Genomic DNA, 20,207 nt, shown 5'->3' with positions numbered 1-20,207 from the left:
GCAAACAAAAGGATTGTTGATGATTAGCTGAAAGGGAGCTAAATGCTAGATGTGGTGCTAACAAGAAGTGTGAATGGTTGAAAACAAGTTGTCTGTGCTGAGAGTGAACAATATAGAATAGGACCAAGGGGTGTAGGGGTGGGTAACGAACATGAAAGGAGGTGTAAGTCTGAAATTGTTAAGAACATAATAACATAAGAACTAGGAGCAGGAGTAGGCCATCTGGTCCCTCGAGCCTGGCCCACCATTTAATAAGATCATGGCTGATCTTTTTGAGACTCAGCTCCACTTACCTGCCCACTCACCATAACCCTTAATTCCTTTACTGATCAAAAATTTATCTAGCCTTGCCTTAAAAACATTCAGCGAGGTAGCTTCAGCCGCTTCACTGGGCAGGGAATTCCACAGATTCACAGGGCAGGGAATTCCACAGATTCACAACCCTTTGGGTGAAGAAGTTCCTCCTGACCTCAGTCCTACATCTGCTTCCCTTTATTTTGAGGCGATGCCCCCTAGTCCTAGTTTCACCTGCTAGCAGAAACAACCTCCCTGCCTCCACCTTATCTATTCCCTTCATAAACTTATATGTTTCTATAAGATCTCCCCTCATTCTTCTGAATTCCAAGGAGTATAATCCCAGCCTACTCAGTTTCTCCTCATAATCCAACCCTCTCAACTCTGGAATCAACCGAGTGAATCTCCTCTGCACCCCCTCCAGTGCTAGTATATCCCTTCTCAAGTAAGGAGACCAAAACTGCACACAGTACTCCAGGTGTGGCCTCACCAGGACCCTATACAGCTGCAGCATAGCCTCCCTGTTTTTAAACTCCATCCCTCTAGCAATGGCAGACAAAATTCCATTTGCCTTTTTAATCACCTGCTGCACCTGCAATCCTACTTTTAGCGATTCATGCACAAGGACACCCAAGTCCCTCTGCACAGCAGCGTGCTGCTATTTTTTACCATTTAAAACATTTTGCTGTTATTCCTACCAAAATGGATGAACTCACACTTATCAACATTGTACTCCATCTGCCAGACCTTTGCCCACTCACTTAGACTATCTATATCCCTCTGCAGACTTTCAATGTCTTCTGCACACTTTGCTCTACCACTCACCTTGGTGTCATCTGCAAATTTTGACACGCCACACTTAGTCCCCAACTCCAAATCATCTATGTAAATTGTAAACAATTGCGGTCCCAACACTGATCCCTCAGGCACACCACTAGCCACTGACCGCCAACCATAAAAACACCCATTTACCCCTACTGTTTGCTTTCTACTAGTCAACCAATCCTCTATCCATGCCAATACATTACCTGTAATACCGTGCAACTTTATCTTATGTAGCAGCCTTTGGTGTGGCACCTTGTCAAATGCCTTCTGGAAATCCAGATACATCACATCCACAGGTTCCCCATTGTCCACCATGCAAGTAATGTCCTCAAAGAATTCCACCAAATTAGTTAAATATGACCTACCCTTCATGAACCCATGCTGGGTGTTCCCAATGGGACAATTTATGTCCAGGTGTCTTGCTATTTCTTCCTTAATGATAGATTCAAGCATTTTCCCCACCACCAAAGTTAAGCTAACAGGCCTATAGTTACCTGCTTTTTGTCTACTTTCTTTTTTAAGCAGTGGCGTCACATTGGCTGTTTTCCAATCTGCGGGAACCACCCCAGAGTCCAGTGAATTTTCGTAAATAATTACTAGTGCATTTGCTATTTCCCCCATCACTTCTTTTAGTACCCTGGGATGTATTTCATCAGGGCCAGGAGATCTGTCTACCTTTAGCCCCATTAGCTTGCCCAGCACTGCCTCCTTGGTGATAATGATAAACTCAACGTTGAGTCCTGAAGGCTGAAAGGTACCTAGGCAGAAGATGAGGCATTGTTCCTCCAGCTTGGGTTGAGCTTTGCTGGAGATCTGAAGCAGGCCTGAGACTGAAATGTTGGCATGGGAACATGGTGGTGTATTGAAGTGGCAGGCAACTGGAAACTCTGGATCATTTTTACAGACAGAATGCAGATATTCCGCAAAGTGGTCACCCAGTCTGCACTTTGTCTACCTAATGTAGAGAAGACCACATTGTGAAAAATGAATAGAACATAGACATAGAACAGTACAGCATAGGAACAGGCCTTTTGGCCTACCATGTCTGTGCCAACCATGATGCCATTGTAAACTAATCCCATCTGTCTGCACATTGTCCATATCTCTCTACTCCTTGCCTGTTCATGTGTCCGTCTAAATACCTCCTAAACTTTGCAAACGTATATGCTTCTATTACCTCTCCTGGCAGCTCGTTCCAAGCACCTACCACCCTCTGTGTGAAAAACTTGTCTTGCACCTCCCCTTGAAACTTTCTCCCTCTCACCTTAAACGTATGGCCCCTAGTAGTTGATATTTCCACCCTGGGAAAGAGACTATTCAACCTATCCATGCATCTCATAATTTCATATACTTCCATCCTCTCAGACCCCGACACTTGAGCGAAAACAATTCAAATTTGTCCAAGCTCTCCTTCTGGCTAATATACTTCAGCCCAGATAACATCCTGGTAAACATCCTCTGTACTGTCTCCAAAGCCTCCACATCAGTTCTGTGGCGCAGTAACTACAACTGTGCACAGTACTCCAAATGTGGCCTGAACAAAGCCAATGCCCTGACTGATGAAGGCAAGCTTGCCATATGCCTCTTTACCGTGTGTATTGCACTTTCAGGGAGCTATGGACTTGGACCCCAAGATCCCTCTGTATGTCAAATGCTCGTAAGGGTTCGGCCATTTACAGTATACTTTCATTTTGCATTTGACCTCCCAAAATCCGTCACACTTGTCCGGATGGTTCTCCATGCACTTCCTCCATGGCAACTATATTCTTCCTTGGATAAGAATTACCAAAACTGTACACAGTTGAAGTCTCACCAAGAGTCCATATAGTTGCCATAAGACATATTTATTTCTGTACTCAGATCCACCTGGAGCGAAGGTCCACGTTCCATTTGCCTTCCTTAGTGGCTGCTGCATGTCCAAGTTTGTTGTTCAACTGTCTTACCCACATTCATGGGAGTGTAGATCAATCAACATAATAATCACTATTCTGGAGGGTAATGCCAGTTAACTCAGCTGGCTGGATGGTTGGAGATAGCAAGAACTGCAGATGCTAGAGTCAGAGTCTAACACAGTGTGATTGGTTTGCAGTGCAGAATGATGATAACAGTGTGGTTTCAATTCTTGTGACCGCTGAGATTACAACGAAGGTCCCACCTTCTCAACCTTGCCCCTTGCCTGAGGCATGGTGACCACCAGCAATTGTCTCTCAGTAGAATCATACCACACAGAACAAGGCATTTGGCATGCTTGCCTTCATTGGTCATAGCATTGAGTACAGGAGGTGGGATGTCATTTTGCAGCTTTACAGGAAATTTATTAGGCCACTTTTAGAATTCTGCGTTCAATTCTGGTCACCGTTCCATAGGAAGGATATTGTTAAACTAGAGAGGGCGCAGAAAAGATTTACAAGGATGTTGCTAGGACTGGAGGGTTAGAGCTATAGGGAGAGGCTGAGTTTGCTGGGGTTTTTTCCCTGGAGCATCAGAGACTGAGGGGCGACCTTATAGAGCTTTATAAAATCAAGAGGGGCATTGATAAGGTGAATGACCAAGGTCCTTTTCCTGAAGTGGGAGAGTCCAAAACTAGAGGACATAGGCTTAAGGTGAGAGGAGAAAGATTTAAAAGATCTAAAAGGGGAATTAAAAGATTTAAAAGGGAAAAGATTTCTGCCCTACAAAACTCACCTCTTCCTACCTTAACTTGTTTTTTTTCTCCTCTTGACCAGTTCCTGCCCACTTAGATCCACGGACTTCTGAGGCAGGGTCACTGAACCTGAAACATTAACTCTGATTTCTCTCCACAGATGCTGCCAGACCAGCTGAGCTTCCCCAGCAACTTTCTTTTTTGCTACTACATTATTCTTGCCAAATTTTTACCCAAAAGTAAGTCTACTTTCTCAATCGGCAATGTTTTTACGACACTGACAATTACTGCTCCTGATGACAAATCACATTCCAGATGTATATTATATAATTGCTTTTCTAGCAATTTCTGTTTTTGTTTAAAAAGGACCTGAGGACTAACTTTTTCACACAGTGGGTGGTGCGTGTATAGAACGAGCTGCCAGAGGTAGTGGTGGAGGTGGATACAATTCCAACATTTAAAAGGCATCTGGAAGGGTATATGAATAGGAAGGGTTGAGAGGGATATGGGCCAGAGAATGTGGGACTCCAGCCACTTTATATTTAACATTTCTGAGGGCACTGTTCCTGAAACCACAGGAAATGCAAAGGAAAACAGTGCAAATGTTTCAGAAAAAGACTTCCAGTCTTAGTATGTTTCAGTGAGATCTATCTTCTTATTGATAAATAGTTTCTGTTCAACTAAAAACAAATTTGTAATGTTTTATTGGTATTATGAAGAAAATCTTTCAGGCATCTCCATTATTTCTCATGTGGTAATACTGTGAAATTTGAGAATTTGCTGTTAGTAAAGATTAAAATATGATTTAAAACTAGGAATCAAGCTTATTGGGTGGGTAAGTATTTTGAACAGACTAAGTCTGAAGAAACTTTAAATCAACAATTCTTCTAAGAGATACTTACACCCTTCTCTGTTTATCATACTGGGTCATCATTAAAAGGTGACATTACATCTAAAAGAAGAGATAAAGTAATTTTGAAGTTGACTGTTCAATGGAACTGGTTGTGGACTCAGGGTACAACAGCTGCAAGCTTTGAAGTACTGGATTTAAATACAGTGATGAAACACCCTGAAGCCAAGAATGATTTCACTGCAAGTAAAAGTATTAAAAGACATAAAATCCGGAGAAATGCATTCTTAGTTGATCCAACAAATATGAAATTAGTCAACTTTAGAATGCCTTACATGTCATTTTCCAGACAGATATTCTAATGCTGCTGGATTCCTAATCTTTCTCAGGACGGAAAAGAGAAATGTTGTTGTTTAGCTTGGTGAGCTAGAAAATATACAGTTGTTAAAAAAATATTTTTGTTACTGTGACACTGGCTGCTTTGGAGAAGGTGGATTGGGGATTCTATTTCTAAAATATTTGAAGTGAGAATCTATACAGGGGTGTACTGAAGATAGCACATTCATAGGCAATTAGGGTGAGCAGCAAGTAGGTCATTGCCAGGGACACTCAAGGGTGAGCAGCACATGTGAACAGGTTTATAGAAGATATTTTACACACAATCTCTAGCCAAAATACAATGACATTGTCAGCTGACAAAAGCTGACCTTTGCCTACATATGTTCTCAGTTACTACAAGTTTTGTGCAAACACTGACCCTGGCTACCATCACCTATGGGGAAGGTCAGCTACCATCCCTTTGAGAAGAGATCCTGGAATTCCACTCAGGAAAAAGCTCTCTCATACAGTAAACTCTGGCTCATGTCTTTACATTGAGTCTTTCTCTATTTTAGGATTGTCACTTTTTCTCCCTCACAGCCTTCAGAATTGCTAACAAAAATTTTATTATAAAATGTGGATCTGTGTATCTTATTTACTGTTAGTACTTCTAGCATGTTATTTCTGTGGTGATCCTGAATATGCTGCTCAATTGAAATAAGGGAGAACGCTGAGAATGTCCAGTTGGGGGGTGGTTGTGTCGAAGTGAGCGTAGTTTGGGTGGTTAGATGCATTTAATTGGGAACAAATGAATTAAAATTTGGAAGAGGGAATTTACAAGACATGCACCATATAATTCAATGATGACTTATCAAACATTTTAAGGCATCTAACAAATTGTTTTTTAAGGTAACTGAAAGTAGTCAAGGATCCCAAAGATCCAAGTGAATTAATTGCTGCAGTTAAAATTGCCAATATTAGGTCCTCTAGCACTAACCCATTGGAAATCTGCTGGATTAGTTGGAGTACTGCTGGGGTTAAAACAAGCACCCGCACCAATAAAATACATGTGACCAATGGACCCAAAAATTCAGCACAAGCCCGCTATTGGAAGGGATCATTATCGAAGCCTCTGCCTGCAAGATCCTAGTCATTCAATCTTCGGCAAACTAACAATTTTTTTAAAATCCAGAGTTGCCTCCCTATCTATGGCACTTACTTGAGACTATATGGAGATCATCATTCACTCTGCATATTAGTATCCAGTTCCAATCCAGGCAGTGATTGAATTGAGGGGATGGGAACTCTAAAGCAGACGCTGTGGTGTCCCCCTCACATTATTAGCCTTTTAAGGAGTAGGTGGAGGCTTTCGCCCCTTTCAAATTTAACTGGAAATCTCAGAATCACAACTGCATTCTTGCCATTTTCCTATAACCTATGTTGGATTCTGGCCAGGGACACATAGGAATTCAGTAGAATCAGGTAAGGAAATTTGGGGTGCAAATATTTTTCAGTTAAAATATATCCCATATTAAGAACATGGGAGCAGGAGTGGGCCATTCAACCCTTCAAACATGCCCCAATATTCTAGATTGTGGCTGATCATGGCCTCGACGCCTTTTCCCTCGCATTACCTGGATATTGCTTAATGTCATTAATCTCCTCAAACCTATTGATTTCTGTCTTTAACTTACTCAATGACTGAGCATGCACAGTTCTCTGGGGTAGGGATTTTCAAAGATTCACCACAAAATATGAAAGTACTTAATGCATGCTGTACTGTAACATGTAAAATGAATATAAAAGTTCATTGTTGTAAACCACTGCCTTTCATTTATATTCCTCAGAGGACTAGCGGTACAATGGAAGAGAGACTTTTAATTTTATGGCAAAGAATTAACAGTTGCATCTCATCTTACTTGTTTCTTAATTAATCATAACTATAACTCTATAAACTTGAATTTAACAGAAAAAAGTAAACAAAAATGTATTCCATAGCAAGGAAGTCTTGCGATTCAATTGTTAACACCCTGCCTCTGAGCCGAAGCACAGGACTTGATGGCTAAGGTATGCGTGTATCGATGCAGCTGAATAGATTGAGTATCAACTTGTAAATCCCTCCAACATATGCAATAACTGGCAGTAAAAGCAGGAGAGAGATTCCTGGTCAGACATGCGTTGGAAGGAAATTGGAACTTCCATTCATCATTGTCCACACTCTTGTCTACATCCCGCATGTAAAATTGCTATTTAGACAGCACTTTCCATAATCACTACCATGAGGAAGGATAAGGGTGTAGATACATAGGAACACCATACCTGCAAGTGCCCCTCCAAGTCACTCATCATTCTCACTTGAAAATATATCGCGTTCCTTCAGTGTCGCTGGGTCACAATCTTGGAACACACTCCGTAATGGGATTGCGAATGTACCAACACTAAATGGACTGCAGCAGTTCGAGAAAGTAGCTCATGCCCACATTCTCAAGGGCAAGTAGATGTGGGAAGTAAGTGCTGGCCCAGCCAGTGATGCCAGCATAAATGAATTTTTAAAAAACTCAAACTCTATGGGAGACTGGTTGGATCAATTGCCCGGATGGCTGGTGTAAGCCAATAGCACTAGGTTCAGTCCCAGTTATGGGTGAGGAGGATTGTATACTGTCTCTTTGCTCTACTCATGGTTGAAGTTGAGGTCCTATAGGTCAGACTGGCCTTCAATCAGAGAACCCAAGGAGAAGAAGAACTTTAATTATGAAGAGATAAAAAAGATTTTATGGAAAACTTAGAAATTACAGCTGTTTAATGAAATAGATTATGTTGAATTAACTGAATTCCACTTTATAATTGGAATAAGCATATTTATGTTGTAAGGTTAGAAAGAACTGGTATGAATCAGGCTGTGACCAGATCTTTTTCTCACACACAGTTTATGGGAGCAGAATTAATACATTACGTACAAATTAACAAATAATGTAGTGTGCTGGAGTGAATAAAATTCTTATTCTTTTAATGAGTTCCTTTGAAATAGTACAGAATGTCCTCGGCTCTGCTAGATTTCTTGAATTAAATTGACTAATAACACTGTAACAAACAATCAGGTTAAGTCTGATAACCCCAAAAACAGGCATGGGGATCAATATATGTGGTTAATGTGCAACTGTTCATTGCACTGCAGGTGGTATTTTATATTTTTATTCATTCTTGGGATGCTGGCAAGTTCAGTATTTACTGCTCAGCAGTAGTTGCCCTCCAGATGGATGCTGAGCCACATTTCTGAACTGTAGCAGTCCAAAGGCATAGACACACAGTGGAGGGTGTTAACGTTTGATGTGGGGGATGGATATGGATTAAGCAGGCTACTTTATAGACAAACAGGAGGCTGGAAGAACACAGCAAGCCAGACAGCATCTGGACGAAAGGAGACGTCAATGTTTCAGGTACCATCTGCCTTCAGGACTGGATGTGGGGGCAGGGAGACCAGCAGGTAAAGGGGGGGAGGAGTTAGCAGAATGGTGGTGATAGGTGGACACTGGAAGTAGGTATGACCAACCAGGTCGTATCTACTACTAGTGTCCACCTAGCACCAGCATTCCACTACGTCCCTCATGCCCCTCCTTTATCTGCACCTCCCCCTACCCCCACATCCAGTTCTGAAGGAGGGTAATCCCAAAACTTTGACTTCTCCTTTCATGCAGATGCTGTCTGACTTGCTGTGTTCTTCCAGCATCCTGTTTGTCCACCTTGGATTCCAGCATCTGCAGTTTTTTTGTCTCTGAGCAGGCTGCTTTGTCTTGGACAGTGTCAAGCTACTTCAGTGGTGTTGATGGTATACCCATCCAGGTTTTGCATTTTACATTTGACTTGTGCTTGTAGATGCTGAAGTCAAGAGATAACTTACTCATTGTAGAATTCCAGCTTGTTCTTATGACCACAGTATTTATATTTTTAACTATTTTTTCATAGACTTAAGCATTTCTGGCACAGCCAGAATTTGCTGTCCACCCCCAATTTCCCTTGAGAAGGTGATGTATGGAATTTTCACATTCTCCCTGTATCTGCACGGGTTTGCCCCAGATGCTCCAGTTTCGTCCCACAGTCCAAAGCTGTGCAGGTTAGGTGGATTGGCCATGGGAAATTAACCAAAGTATCTAAGGATATGCTGGCTAGATGGATCAGCCATGGAAAATGCAGGGTTACAGAGATAGGGTGGGGGTGTAGGTTTGGGTGGGAGCTGGATAGAGCATTGGTGTGGACCCGGTGGGCCAAATGGCCTGCTTCCACACTGTAGGGATTCTATGAATTGAATTGGATTCTATGGTGAGCCACCTTCTTAAACCTCTACAATCTGTCTGGTGTAGGTTCACCATAGAATTGTTAGGAAGAGAGTGCGTGTATTTTGACCCAGTTTATCCAGTTAAATTTCTGATGAATGGTAACCCCTCCAAGATATTGATGTAGTGATGATAATGCAACTGAATGTCAAGGGACAGAAACTTCCTTCCATTAATGGTACCTGCCACTCTCATCCAGTTTGAATGTTTTCAAGCCTTGCAGCATGAACTACTTCAATATCTGAGAAGTTGCAAATGGTACTGCACTTTGTGCAATCGTCGGTGAATCATCCCCACTGCTGACCTTATTTTTGAAAGGAGGTCATTGATAAAGGAGCTGAAAATAATGAGGCCTGGGACACTACTCTGAGGAATTTCTACAGAGGTATCTCGGTGCTGAGATTGGTGTTGTTACAGCTTTAAATGTGGCTAGCTTTTTGTTGGCTGGTTCACATTATCAGGGTAAATTATCACATAACTGGTGGTAATTGGAGATAGGCTATAATCAAGGTAAGTGAGTTCAATCTTCAAATGCCATACCCTACCAATGGTACTACCAATCTCAACCAATGCTCAATTCACGACACCCTCACCATCCACCCATCAACAATCTCATTCAAATTACCTTCATATGCTAAACACAGTTGCAAGCCTCCCACCCAAACTCTTTTAGTTTACACACACTGACAATTATCCATTGATGAGGAACACAGCCCCCAAATGGAGAATACACAACAAGAAGGCCAAAGAACTATAGGAAGATAAGTCAATGGCCAAGCAAGAAGATAGCATTGGCCATCACAGAATGGGGCATTGCTGAAACCATAGCCATCAAGATACTGACATTAACTTACCTAATCCTCTTCCTTTCTTCACAGTTTTTCCTCATTCCATAATATCTTCCAACTCATAAATTGCAGATAGTGTAAACACGCACGTGCCACTTTCTCCTCAACGCTGACCATAACTTTCAGCTTTTTTTCATTTCAGATAGCCAAGAATTAGAACCTTTGCGGTCAAGGGAGGAAGAAGATACTGAAGGTGAAGAGACAACTACACTCAATCATATGCATGGGGCTGCCAGCTCAGAGGCTGAGCATTGTACATTCTTTAGAGGTTAGGATAGAGGAAAAATCTGTCTTGAGGTTAAGCATAGGGCAGATACCAGTTTGCCAGAGTGAGGTTGCACACTGCTTCTGCTGAAGAAGACTTGGATGGAGACTTCAATGGCCCAAATCACAGGAAAAGGCCAGTGGATGTACAAGACCAATTGCTTGGTGCATGGAAAATCTGGTCAGAAAGCCAGGAGCATAGAGAAATCCAATTGCACAGAGAGTTTTGCAGAGTTTGGAGTCCAGGTACACCTGTTGATTATACCATATTTTCTGATCATCAATGTCACAGCTTCCATCTGAGGGCTCAGTACTGCACTGTAATATTAGATTGCTGCAATCGTGATTCTGGATGCCAGTTTTCACAGCAGCTTTCATAGTAACACAAAAGCCCTTACTCTCTTCTGCAACAGATCACCAGGATTACTGAGGCACTGTCCTGGGAGAGTGGCGGTGGCTCCATGAAACAAACCTGTCATTTTCTCTCAGGATAGCAGCATTCCTGCTCCCATCCCTGCCATTCTACCTACGCTCTTGTTGCTGCCTCACAGCCAACCAGCCCAGATTCTCACCAACTGAGCTATAGACTGGAGTTATATAGGCTCAACGGTATGACTGTAACACCGTAAGAAATAGGAGAAGGAGTAAGCTATCCAGCCCCTCAGGCCCACTTGCCATTCAATAACATTATGGTTGATCTGACATTCCTCACGTCCACTTTCCTGCCCTTTCCTCATAACCTTTGATTCACTTAATGGTCAAGAATCTATCCATCTCAGCCTTAAACATACACAGGACTCTGCCCCAACAGCTTTCTGGGGCAAGAAGTTCCAAAGACTCACAACTCTCTGAGAGATGAAATTCCTCCTCATCTTGGTCTTAAATCGGCACCTCTTTATTCTGAGAATATGCCTTCTGATCCTAGACTCTCCCATGGGAGGAAACGTGCTCTCATGGTTTACCTGTCAAGCCCTTGAAGAATCTTATATGTTTCAATGAGATCACCTCTCAATCTTCTAAACTCCAGTGGGAAAAGTCCAAACCTATTTAGCCTTTGCTCATAAGACAATCCCTCCATACTGGGGATCATCCTAGTGAGCCTTCTCTAAACTACCTCCAACAAAATAATATCTTTCCTTAAATAAGAGGACCAAAACTGCTCACAGTACTCCAGATGTGGTCTCACCAGCATCTTATAAAGTTGCAGTAAGACTCCCCTGCTCTACATTGTAACACCCTCGAAATATGGGCCAATATTCCATTGGCCCAAAACAGAAGTCGCTGGAAAAGCCCAGCAGGTCTGGCAGCATCTGTGAAGAAAAAAATCAGAATTAACATTTTGGGTCCGCTGACCCTTCCTCAGAACACCTCCTTCTGAAGAAGTGTCACTGGACCTGAAACAATAACTCTGATTTTTTTCTTCACAGATGCTGCCAGATCTGCTAAGCTTTTCCAGCAACTTCTGTTTTTGTTCCCGATTTACAGCATCTGCGGTTCTTGCGGTTTTTATCCCATTAGCCCTCCTGATTACCTGCTGGCCCTACTTGAGAATATCTACCAAAGTCAGCTGTACTCTCCTCAATTGGAGATCAGCAGCCTTCCACCAATCCTGCTCCAGTCACTAAGGAAGTACTGTACTGTTGTTCATGATCCCTTTAAATAGCACTATGATGCAGAGGCCTTTCAATCTGTTTAATCTGTTCAATCGGTTGAGATGGACAGCATTGAGACAGGGAAGTGCATGTGGAGTTAGAATATGATGCTGGCATCAAATCGGCATCACCACTGCAATATGGCTTTGAATTGGATACTGCCTCTCCAGATTCAAGACCAGACCTATCTGTTGACCTCCTTCTCCAACTGACAGATCAAGCCTGTCAATCAGGAATAATGCTGACTGCCAGACAGGGACCCAGTCATGGATGAAGACCCAAACTTCCAGAGTTCCATCAGCTATCAGGGAGCCTGATCCTAGTGTATCAGAATATAAACATTTCTGCCTTTGTTTTACATTAGTCAGACAACTGATAGCCTCAGAAGATAATGTTAATGCAAACAGATGCAGGCAGTACTTGGAAAATGCTTACATTTTAGGATACCTTGACCTGGAAATTTGGTGGAATTTCAGTATCTTGTTGAGATGACTTATGTTTATGGCAGCAAAATTAGACAAAAATTATTTATGCTGGTTTTCCAAATTTGATTCTTTAAAACTCCCTTGTGTTTTTGCTGAATCCTACACCTGCTGAGTCCCTTGTGATCTCAATAGCATGAAGGCCAAAGGCACTGCAGCTTCGGGCTTCCTGGTTTTGTACTTGCAAAGTAGTGAGGGTATGTTGTGTTGAGCATTATAAGGCTTAGCCGTTGGTAGTTTGTGAGCTTGAAGATTGCAGAAAATTTCAAAGGGTATTTTCGCAGCTTGGGATATCATTGTACAATAATTTTGTTTTGCAGACAATTCACAGACAAATTGTATCTCACTGCTTGTGCCACTGCACAACTATGCAATTTTCACGCTGCTACTTTCCCATCACCAAGTTCTCACAAGCAGATATGACATTTTCAATGACCATATTCTTATGTGCCATTATCACACAGAAGAAAGAGGAAGAAGAGCAGAAGAGGGTGGAGGAAATGAGAGTCACGGAGCATTTAAGGAAGGTGGGCCCCCATCAGATAATAACAATCGTCTCAAGAATATGCTGTGGGCAAAGCACACCCTCAATTTCTGAAACACAATCTAAAGGGACCTGACAGGCAACTTGTTCCCACAGAGGGTGGTGTGTGTATGGAATGAGCTGCCAGAGGAAGTGGTAGAGGCAAGTACAATTAGAACATTAAAAGGCATTTGGACAGGTACACAGATAAGAAAGGTTTAAAGGGATATGGGCTAAATGCGGCAAATTGGACTAGTTCAGTTTAGGAAACCTGGTCGGCATGGATGAATTGGATTGAAGGGTCTGTTTCTGTGCTGTAAGATTCTATGAATCTATTCTAGGGTGTGCAGGGTGTGCCACAATAGCAGATGTGGATCCCATATTTTCTAGCAGAATCAGTACAAAAACTTGTTGTATATGGATCTGAAAAGGTTAATGGAGTGCCATAAGCATCACCTCTATGATGATGGCATTTGATCTTGTGGACTAAACAGCTTTGAATCTTGAAGGAGTGAGACGGACCATCTTGTCGTCCTCAAAGTCTCTGTAACAATGCAACCTGTGCCTAGCTACCAAAGTGCAAAACAAAATCTTGTTAACTACAGAACACTGTCTTAGTCAGAAGAGTAGGTGCTATTTCTCTACCACACCAGACCGAATGAGGACATGGCAGGAACCTTCATCATGAGCAGTAGCTCATACAGCCTGGTGTTGGCATCCCCATGTACAGAGAGCCTCAGCAAGCATGAACCTGTACAAAAGTGGAATGATCTGCTGTGTCTAAAAGAGAAAATCTGAACCAGTGAATGAAACGAGAAATAGTTGAGATGATAGTATTAAAAGGACTTTGGTGAGGCCATACTTCAAGTATTACCTGCAGTTTTGGTCTTCCTACCTAAGAAAGGATATGCTTGTCATAGACTGAGTTTACTAGGCCAATGTTGGGGACTGCAGGACTGTCCTGGGAGGAAAGATTGGTTCAGCAAGGTCTAGAGGGGGTTAAGGTTGTTTTCTCTGGTTGAGGAGTCTCGAACCATGAGTCACAGACACAGAATATAAGCTAGGCCATTTCGGACTGAAAGGAGGAAACATTTCCTCTCTCAAAGTATAGTGAACCTGTGGAATTCCCTACCACAGATGGAAACCAAGTCATTGAATATATTCAAGAAAGGGATAGATCATTTTTTAGATATTAAAGGCATCAAGCGGTATGGGGAGAAAGCAGAACTATGGCTTCAGCCTTGATTGTATTAAATGGTAGTACAGGCATGAAGGGCTGAATGGCCTACTCATGCTCTTATTTTCTACCCTTCTATGCTCCAAACAGATGGGTCCAATCAGCACCAGAGAGAAACATGAAAAATGAGATCAAAACCAGTTTTTAATTAGCCGTCAATACTACAACATCTCTAAAGTTCTTTGTGGATTATAAAGTCCTTGGAACACCCAAGGTCCCAAATATCTTTTGCTCATTTAAAGCATTAAAACATTCTTGGGTGTGTCCTGTTATTACATACCTGAGTAACAACCCACAATGGCTTTGCAGATTCAATTGGACTATCCAATCTGAAGACAGGAAAAAGGAAAAACACAAGAGTTACATTCTTCAGAGATAGTAGGAATTGCCGATGCTGGAGAATCTGAGATAACAAGGTGTAGAGCTGGATGAACACAGCAGGCCAAGCAGCATCAGAGGAGCAGGAAAGCTGATGTTTCGGGTCTAGACCCTTCTTCTAGTTTGCAAAAAAAAACAAGTCATGCTGATGTCAGTGATGGGAAAGTTGCTCAGCTGTGCATCATAGCACTTCTGGGTATAGAGTAAAATGAAAATGAAGAGGAGATCTGACTGTCCTGTTTCTGTAGTGTAGTGGTGAACACATTCATTTTAAATGTGAAAGGTCCCTGATTCGAAACAGCAAGAAGAGATTTAATAGACGTTTTCAAAATTGTGAATGAGTTGGAGAGAGTAGATGGAAATAAACTGCTTCTGCTCAAAAATGGATCAAGAACCAGGGGATGCAGATTTAAAGTGTTTTGCAAAGTTAATGTAAGATAAGAGAAAGCCTTTTCACACAGTGAGTAATCAAGGTAAGGAATATGGTTGAGGGTTCAATTGAGACATTCAAGAAGGCATTGGATGATTATTTGGATAGAAGTACTGGGCAAGGGTATGGGGTAAAAGTAGATAATGATGCCCATTTGAAGAGTCAGTGCAGACACTGGGCGGAATGGCCTCCTTCAGCTCTGTAACACTTCTTTGATTCTGTGAACTGTTTCAATAGCAAATCACTAAATGCTTCTCTGTCCACTATAGAGACAAAAAGAACTACTAAAAGTGATAGTGAAAGATATGGCACATTTCATCCCAGTGAATCAAGTAATAATCAAGCTCCTAAATGACTGTCTTTTTAGATTTTGTGCCAAATTCACAAACGGCTTTAGTGATAACTCTCCCACTTGGAATATGGAGGATCCTGCCAACAGAATACTGTCGAACCGTGACAACATTCTTAGTAGCCATAAATAAATTACAAAAGCCTAGACGTAATGGATTAGGTTCAATGAAGTTAAGCTTAAGTAAACTTAGCTAAGTTTAGTGAATATCAAACAAGATGCTAATGAACCCACTATGGAGATATAGTGATCCAAATGGATCCTCATTCAAGTTTTATCAAGAAAACTATGGAAAAGCAGCATTTACAAAAGTGAAAGGATTCCTACCATCCCTTCAGCAACAAATAAAGAAAATTTGGGGTTAAATCTGCAACTCTGGAGAGCAAATTAACTGGAAAGGAAATAAAATGCTGGATAGATGAAGATTGAGCTGTCAACTTGCTATGGCCAGTTTTACAGAGTTACATAAAGCCAAGGTCTATCACCTCAGCAATTCTGTACAGCAGAAATCTACCCAAATGCAGCTATTCAATGTCCGATGTAGAGCAAAGGTAACAGCATTTAGATACCCTTCAAAACAGAACTAAAATCAAGAGAACCAGGAAAAAAACCAAAACTAAATTGTGGAAACAGTCAACACATCAAGCAGCAACAGATGTGTTGAGGCTGCTTAGCGAGAAGCGCATTCAATTGGCAGGTTGATGGCATAATTTAACTCTGCCACCTTTCAGCCTCCAGCAGAATTAAAGTCTTAGATAGGAAGGTTCTATGATCAAAATCCCTAAATCACTGCCAATTGAGGACCTTTAATGGCCAACTCAGGCCCCAGCTTTAAATAACAGTGTGAATAAAACAGCTGGAAGCAGTCCTGCAGATACAGTGCCTTATGCTGGCTCCTGTTTCGTTAGAGGGGTTGGCAGAAGGTCCCTTGTTACCTGATCAAGGTGTGGACACAGGCCAGGGCTGGTTGCAATCCTCATCTCTGGAACTCCTCAGCAATTCCAGGCTGCTCTTCCACCAGCAGCCATGATTTCTTCTAAGGCACTGCAGAGGTTGAAGCTGATAGCCTCTAATTAATCTGAAGCTCCCGGTAGACAGAATATCTGCTCTAGGACTTAATTCCAGGGTAAAGCCCACTGGTGTCCTTGGAACTATCCAAGTGGCAGAAGTGAGATTTCTTCAGGAGATGCAACACAGGTCTCTCATTGGCTTTAATTTCTCAGGTCAATGATCTTTCATCAGAATCATTCTTCTTTTTTATCCCCTGGACATTTTCAAGACTTTTCCTGGCATTGGAATCTATACAAATGTGTGTTTAATATTTATCTCATAACTGAAACAAGAAGACGGCATTGTTCTGCATATCTTAAATGTAACTCAACAAAAGCTCAGCTCATGCAATCATAGGTCATAGTTCCTGGGAGTGTTACTCTACAGAGATCAGGAACCTTCTTAATGAGTAAAAAGCCTGCATCTTCTGTAGAATCCTTTTGCTACCTTTTTTCTTCCTTGCTCAGCTCATTCTTAGATCTTGTGACCCAACATTGAAATTTTATTCTTAGTTATGTTGTCATTTCTGCTTTGGAAAAGGGTTCAGTGCTCTTGGAGCAAGAGCCAGGCTAAATCATGAGAACAATAGAAAATGTTAAGGTCTATTTTTTCTACCTATTTTTCCTTCACAGTTTGCACTTACTTCTCACTTCTCATTGAAAAATGTTCTGTCAAATTACCACTCAGGTGAAATAGAGAAAAGTCTACTCAATACATTTCTTGTTGGGAGCAGGGGAATGTTTTACAGACAAGCTCAGGTCACCTGCATTTAAGCAAAGTTGCGTGTACAAAATTCTGACTAATATTTGTCCATATTGACACTTAATTAGGTATTTAATAGCAATATCACTGATGCATTGTATAGCCAATCAATCCCTTTAAATATCAGGGTGAAGATTTCCTCTGTGGAAAATAATAAATACACTCATTAAATTTTTAAAAATTCATTTTTGGGACATGGGCAATTCTGGCTGGCTGGCACTTACTGCCCATCATTAGTTGCCCTTGAGAAGGTGGTGGTGAGCTGCCTTCTTTAACCACAGCAGTCCACATACTGTAGGTTGACCCACAATGCTATTAGAGAGGGAGTCAGGGATTTTGACCCAGTGACAGTGAAGGAACAGTGATATATTTCCAAATCAGGAAGGTGAGTGACTTGGAGGGGAAATTGCAGGTGGTGGTGTTCCCACATATTTGCTGCCCTTGTCCTTCTAGATCCAAGTGATTGCGGGTTTAGGAGGTGCTGTCTAAGGATCTTTGGTGATTTTCTGCGGTGCATCTTACAGATAGTGCATACTGCTGCTACAGAGCATCAGTAGTGGAGAAAGTGAATATTTGTTGATGTGGTACCGATCAAGCAGGCTGCTTTGTCCTGGATGGTGTCAAGCTTCTTGTGTTTGGATCTGCATCCATCCAGGCATGTGGGGAATGTTCTATCAATTCTGACTTGTGCCTTGTAGATGGTGGATAGGCTCTGAGGAGTCAGGAGGTGAGATACTCACCCCAGTATTTGACCTACTCTTGTGGCCACTGTGTTTACGTGGCAAGTCAAGTTGATTTTTGAATTTTGCAGCACATAGTGATTCTAAATTTTACTTTATTTTACAATGTATTGACAGAATGCCAATCCAGGGAAATGTAGCCTTTATCTACATAATCAGCAGCTCAATGCAATACTCACTCTCCAGCACACCTCCAAAACCACTATTACAATTGTAGGGTCTTTTCTCAATACTCTCCAAAGTACAGCAGTGCAAGAAAATGCATTAAGTGCCTTATGTTTTTGAGAGTGCTCCAACTGACCACTATTTAACCATACAGCAATGTACTCAGTAGATTTGACACTGTTATTACAGTATGATGGGAATTAATTTTTACGCATTTCATTCACTTCTTCAGGCTTTTCAATGTTATATTGAAATGAAGCATGATGTGGTCTTTTTTAAGCTGCTTTGCTTCACAGCAATCGATCACAGAAAAACAGTTATAATTTGGCTGAACACAGAAAGTGCTAGAGAAACTCAGCAGAACTGGCAGCATTCGTGGAGATTGAAACAGAGTTAATGTTTCAAGCCCAGTATGACTCTTCAACAGAACTGAAAGGGGATGGAAAGTATTTTTGTCAATGTTTTTGACAGGCAGAGGAGGAGCAAAGGAAACAGGTGGTGTAGGGACGCAAGACACTGGGTTGTTGATAGTGGTGTCAGAGCTGTAAGATGGGTGTAAATTAAGGTATAAAAGAGGAGACCATGTATCCTTTCTATTAAGAATGAAACAAACAAGACAAAGTTGTGGGGAAGAGGGGAATGTTACACCTTGGTCCATTTCTCACACTTTCTCACTCCCCAACAGCACCTTCTCATGCAACTGCAGAAGGTGTGACACTTGTCATTCGCCTCCCTCCTCACTGTTCAAACATACCTTCCAGGTGAAGCAGCATTTCACTTGTACTTCTTTAAGCTAGTCACCTGTACTTACTGTTCACATTGTGGTCTCCGTTACATTGGTGAGACCAAATGCAGGCCAGGTGACTACTTTGTAGAACATCTCTTCTCTGTCTGTAAGAATGACCCTAACCTCCCAGTTGTTAGCCGTTTCAATAAATCTCTTTGCTCTTATGCTAACATTTTATCTTGGGCCTGCACAGTGGCTCAGTGGTTAGCACTGCTGCCTCACAGCACAAGGGACCTGGATTCAATTCTAGCCTTGAGTGACTGTGTGGAGTTTGCATGTTCTCTCTGTGTCTGTGTGGCTTTCCGCAGAGTTTCCTCCCACAGTCCAAAGATGTGCGGATTAGGTGGGTTGGCCATGCTAAATTGCCCAATATTGTCCAGGGATATGTAGGCTAGGTGAATTAGCCATGGTAAATGCAGGCTACGGGAATAGGTGGGGGCCTGAGTTTGGGTGGGATGCTCTTCAGAGGGTCAATGCAGACTTGATGAGCCAAATGGCTTCTTTCCACACTGTTTGGATTCTATGGGGCAGTATTTAAATGAAGTACAATGCAAGCTGGAGGACCAACACCTCACTTTCTGATGAAACACTTTACAGCCTTCAGGACTTGATACTGAATTGCACAATCTCAGAGACTGACCCAATGATGTCTGTTGTCCATCTTCCTTCTCTATCATTCTCTCCCTTTCTCTTTCCCTTACCCCACCACAAGATCTTGTTTACTTGTTCACAGTAGAGTGGATACATTCTCTCTCTTACAAACCTCAATTTACAACCATTTTACATCTCTCTTTTTGTCTTTCACCAACATCATAACCCTTCGTGTTTGTCCTGGGCCTGTACATCACCTGTTCCCTTTTCCCTTCTCCCTTCATGTGATTCTGTCAAAGGTAATAGAGAGAAAAAAATAATTCCAAGTCTTTCAGTTCTGAAGAAGAGGTGTACTAGTCTTGAAATGTTAACTCTGTTTTTCTCCCTCTACAGATCCTTCCAGACCTGCTGAGTTTCACCAATATTTTCTGTGTTTGTTTCAGATTTCCACCATGTGCAGTATTTTGCTTTTATATACCGCTGGGCTCACTTAGTTAAATGATTATAACTTATTTTACATAATACAGAATTAGCAAGTATACTTTTCTCTAGATCAATAGGATTTAAATATCCTCTAGGGAGGCTGAGTAAATTGATGACTGTGCTGTGGTACAGGAGGCCATTCAAGCATGGGGAGCAAAAAGAAAAATGGTAGGGGATTCTATAATTAGGGGTACTTAGGCAAAC

General features: G+C 41.8%; 1 protein-coding gene across 1 annotated transcript in view; it reads right to left on the bottom strand.

The window, feature by feature from the left end:
- Positions 1-14,587, bottom strand: part of LOC109916805 (alpha-1,3-mannosyl-glycoprotein 4-beta-N-acetylglucosaminyltransferase B-like) — a 224,421-nt gene extending 209,834 nt beyond the window's left edge. The window contains exon 1 of the mRNA XM_048603784.1: positions 14,549-14,587. The gene's annotated coding sequence lies outside the window, so the exon portion shown is untranslated. The remainder of the gene's footprint in view (positions 1-14,548) is intronic.
- Positions 14,588-20,207: the final 5,620 nt, after the last annotated feature.

The sequence above is a fragment of the Rhincodon typus genome, chromosome 1, assembly GCF_021869965.1.
Source record: "Rhincodon typus isolate 14 chromosome 1, sRhiTyp1.1, whole genome shotgun sequence".
Taxonomy (NCBI): Eukaryota; Metazoa; Chordata; class Chondrichthyes; order Orectolobiformes; family Rhincodontidae; genus Rhincodon; species Rhincodon typus.
The sequence above is the reverse complement of the archived record's forward strand: the minus strand, read 5'-3'. Positions and strand labels throughout refer to the sequence as shown.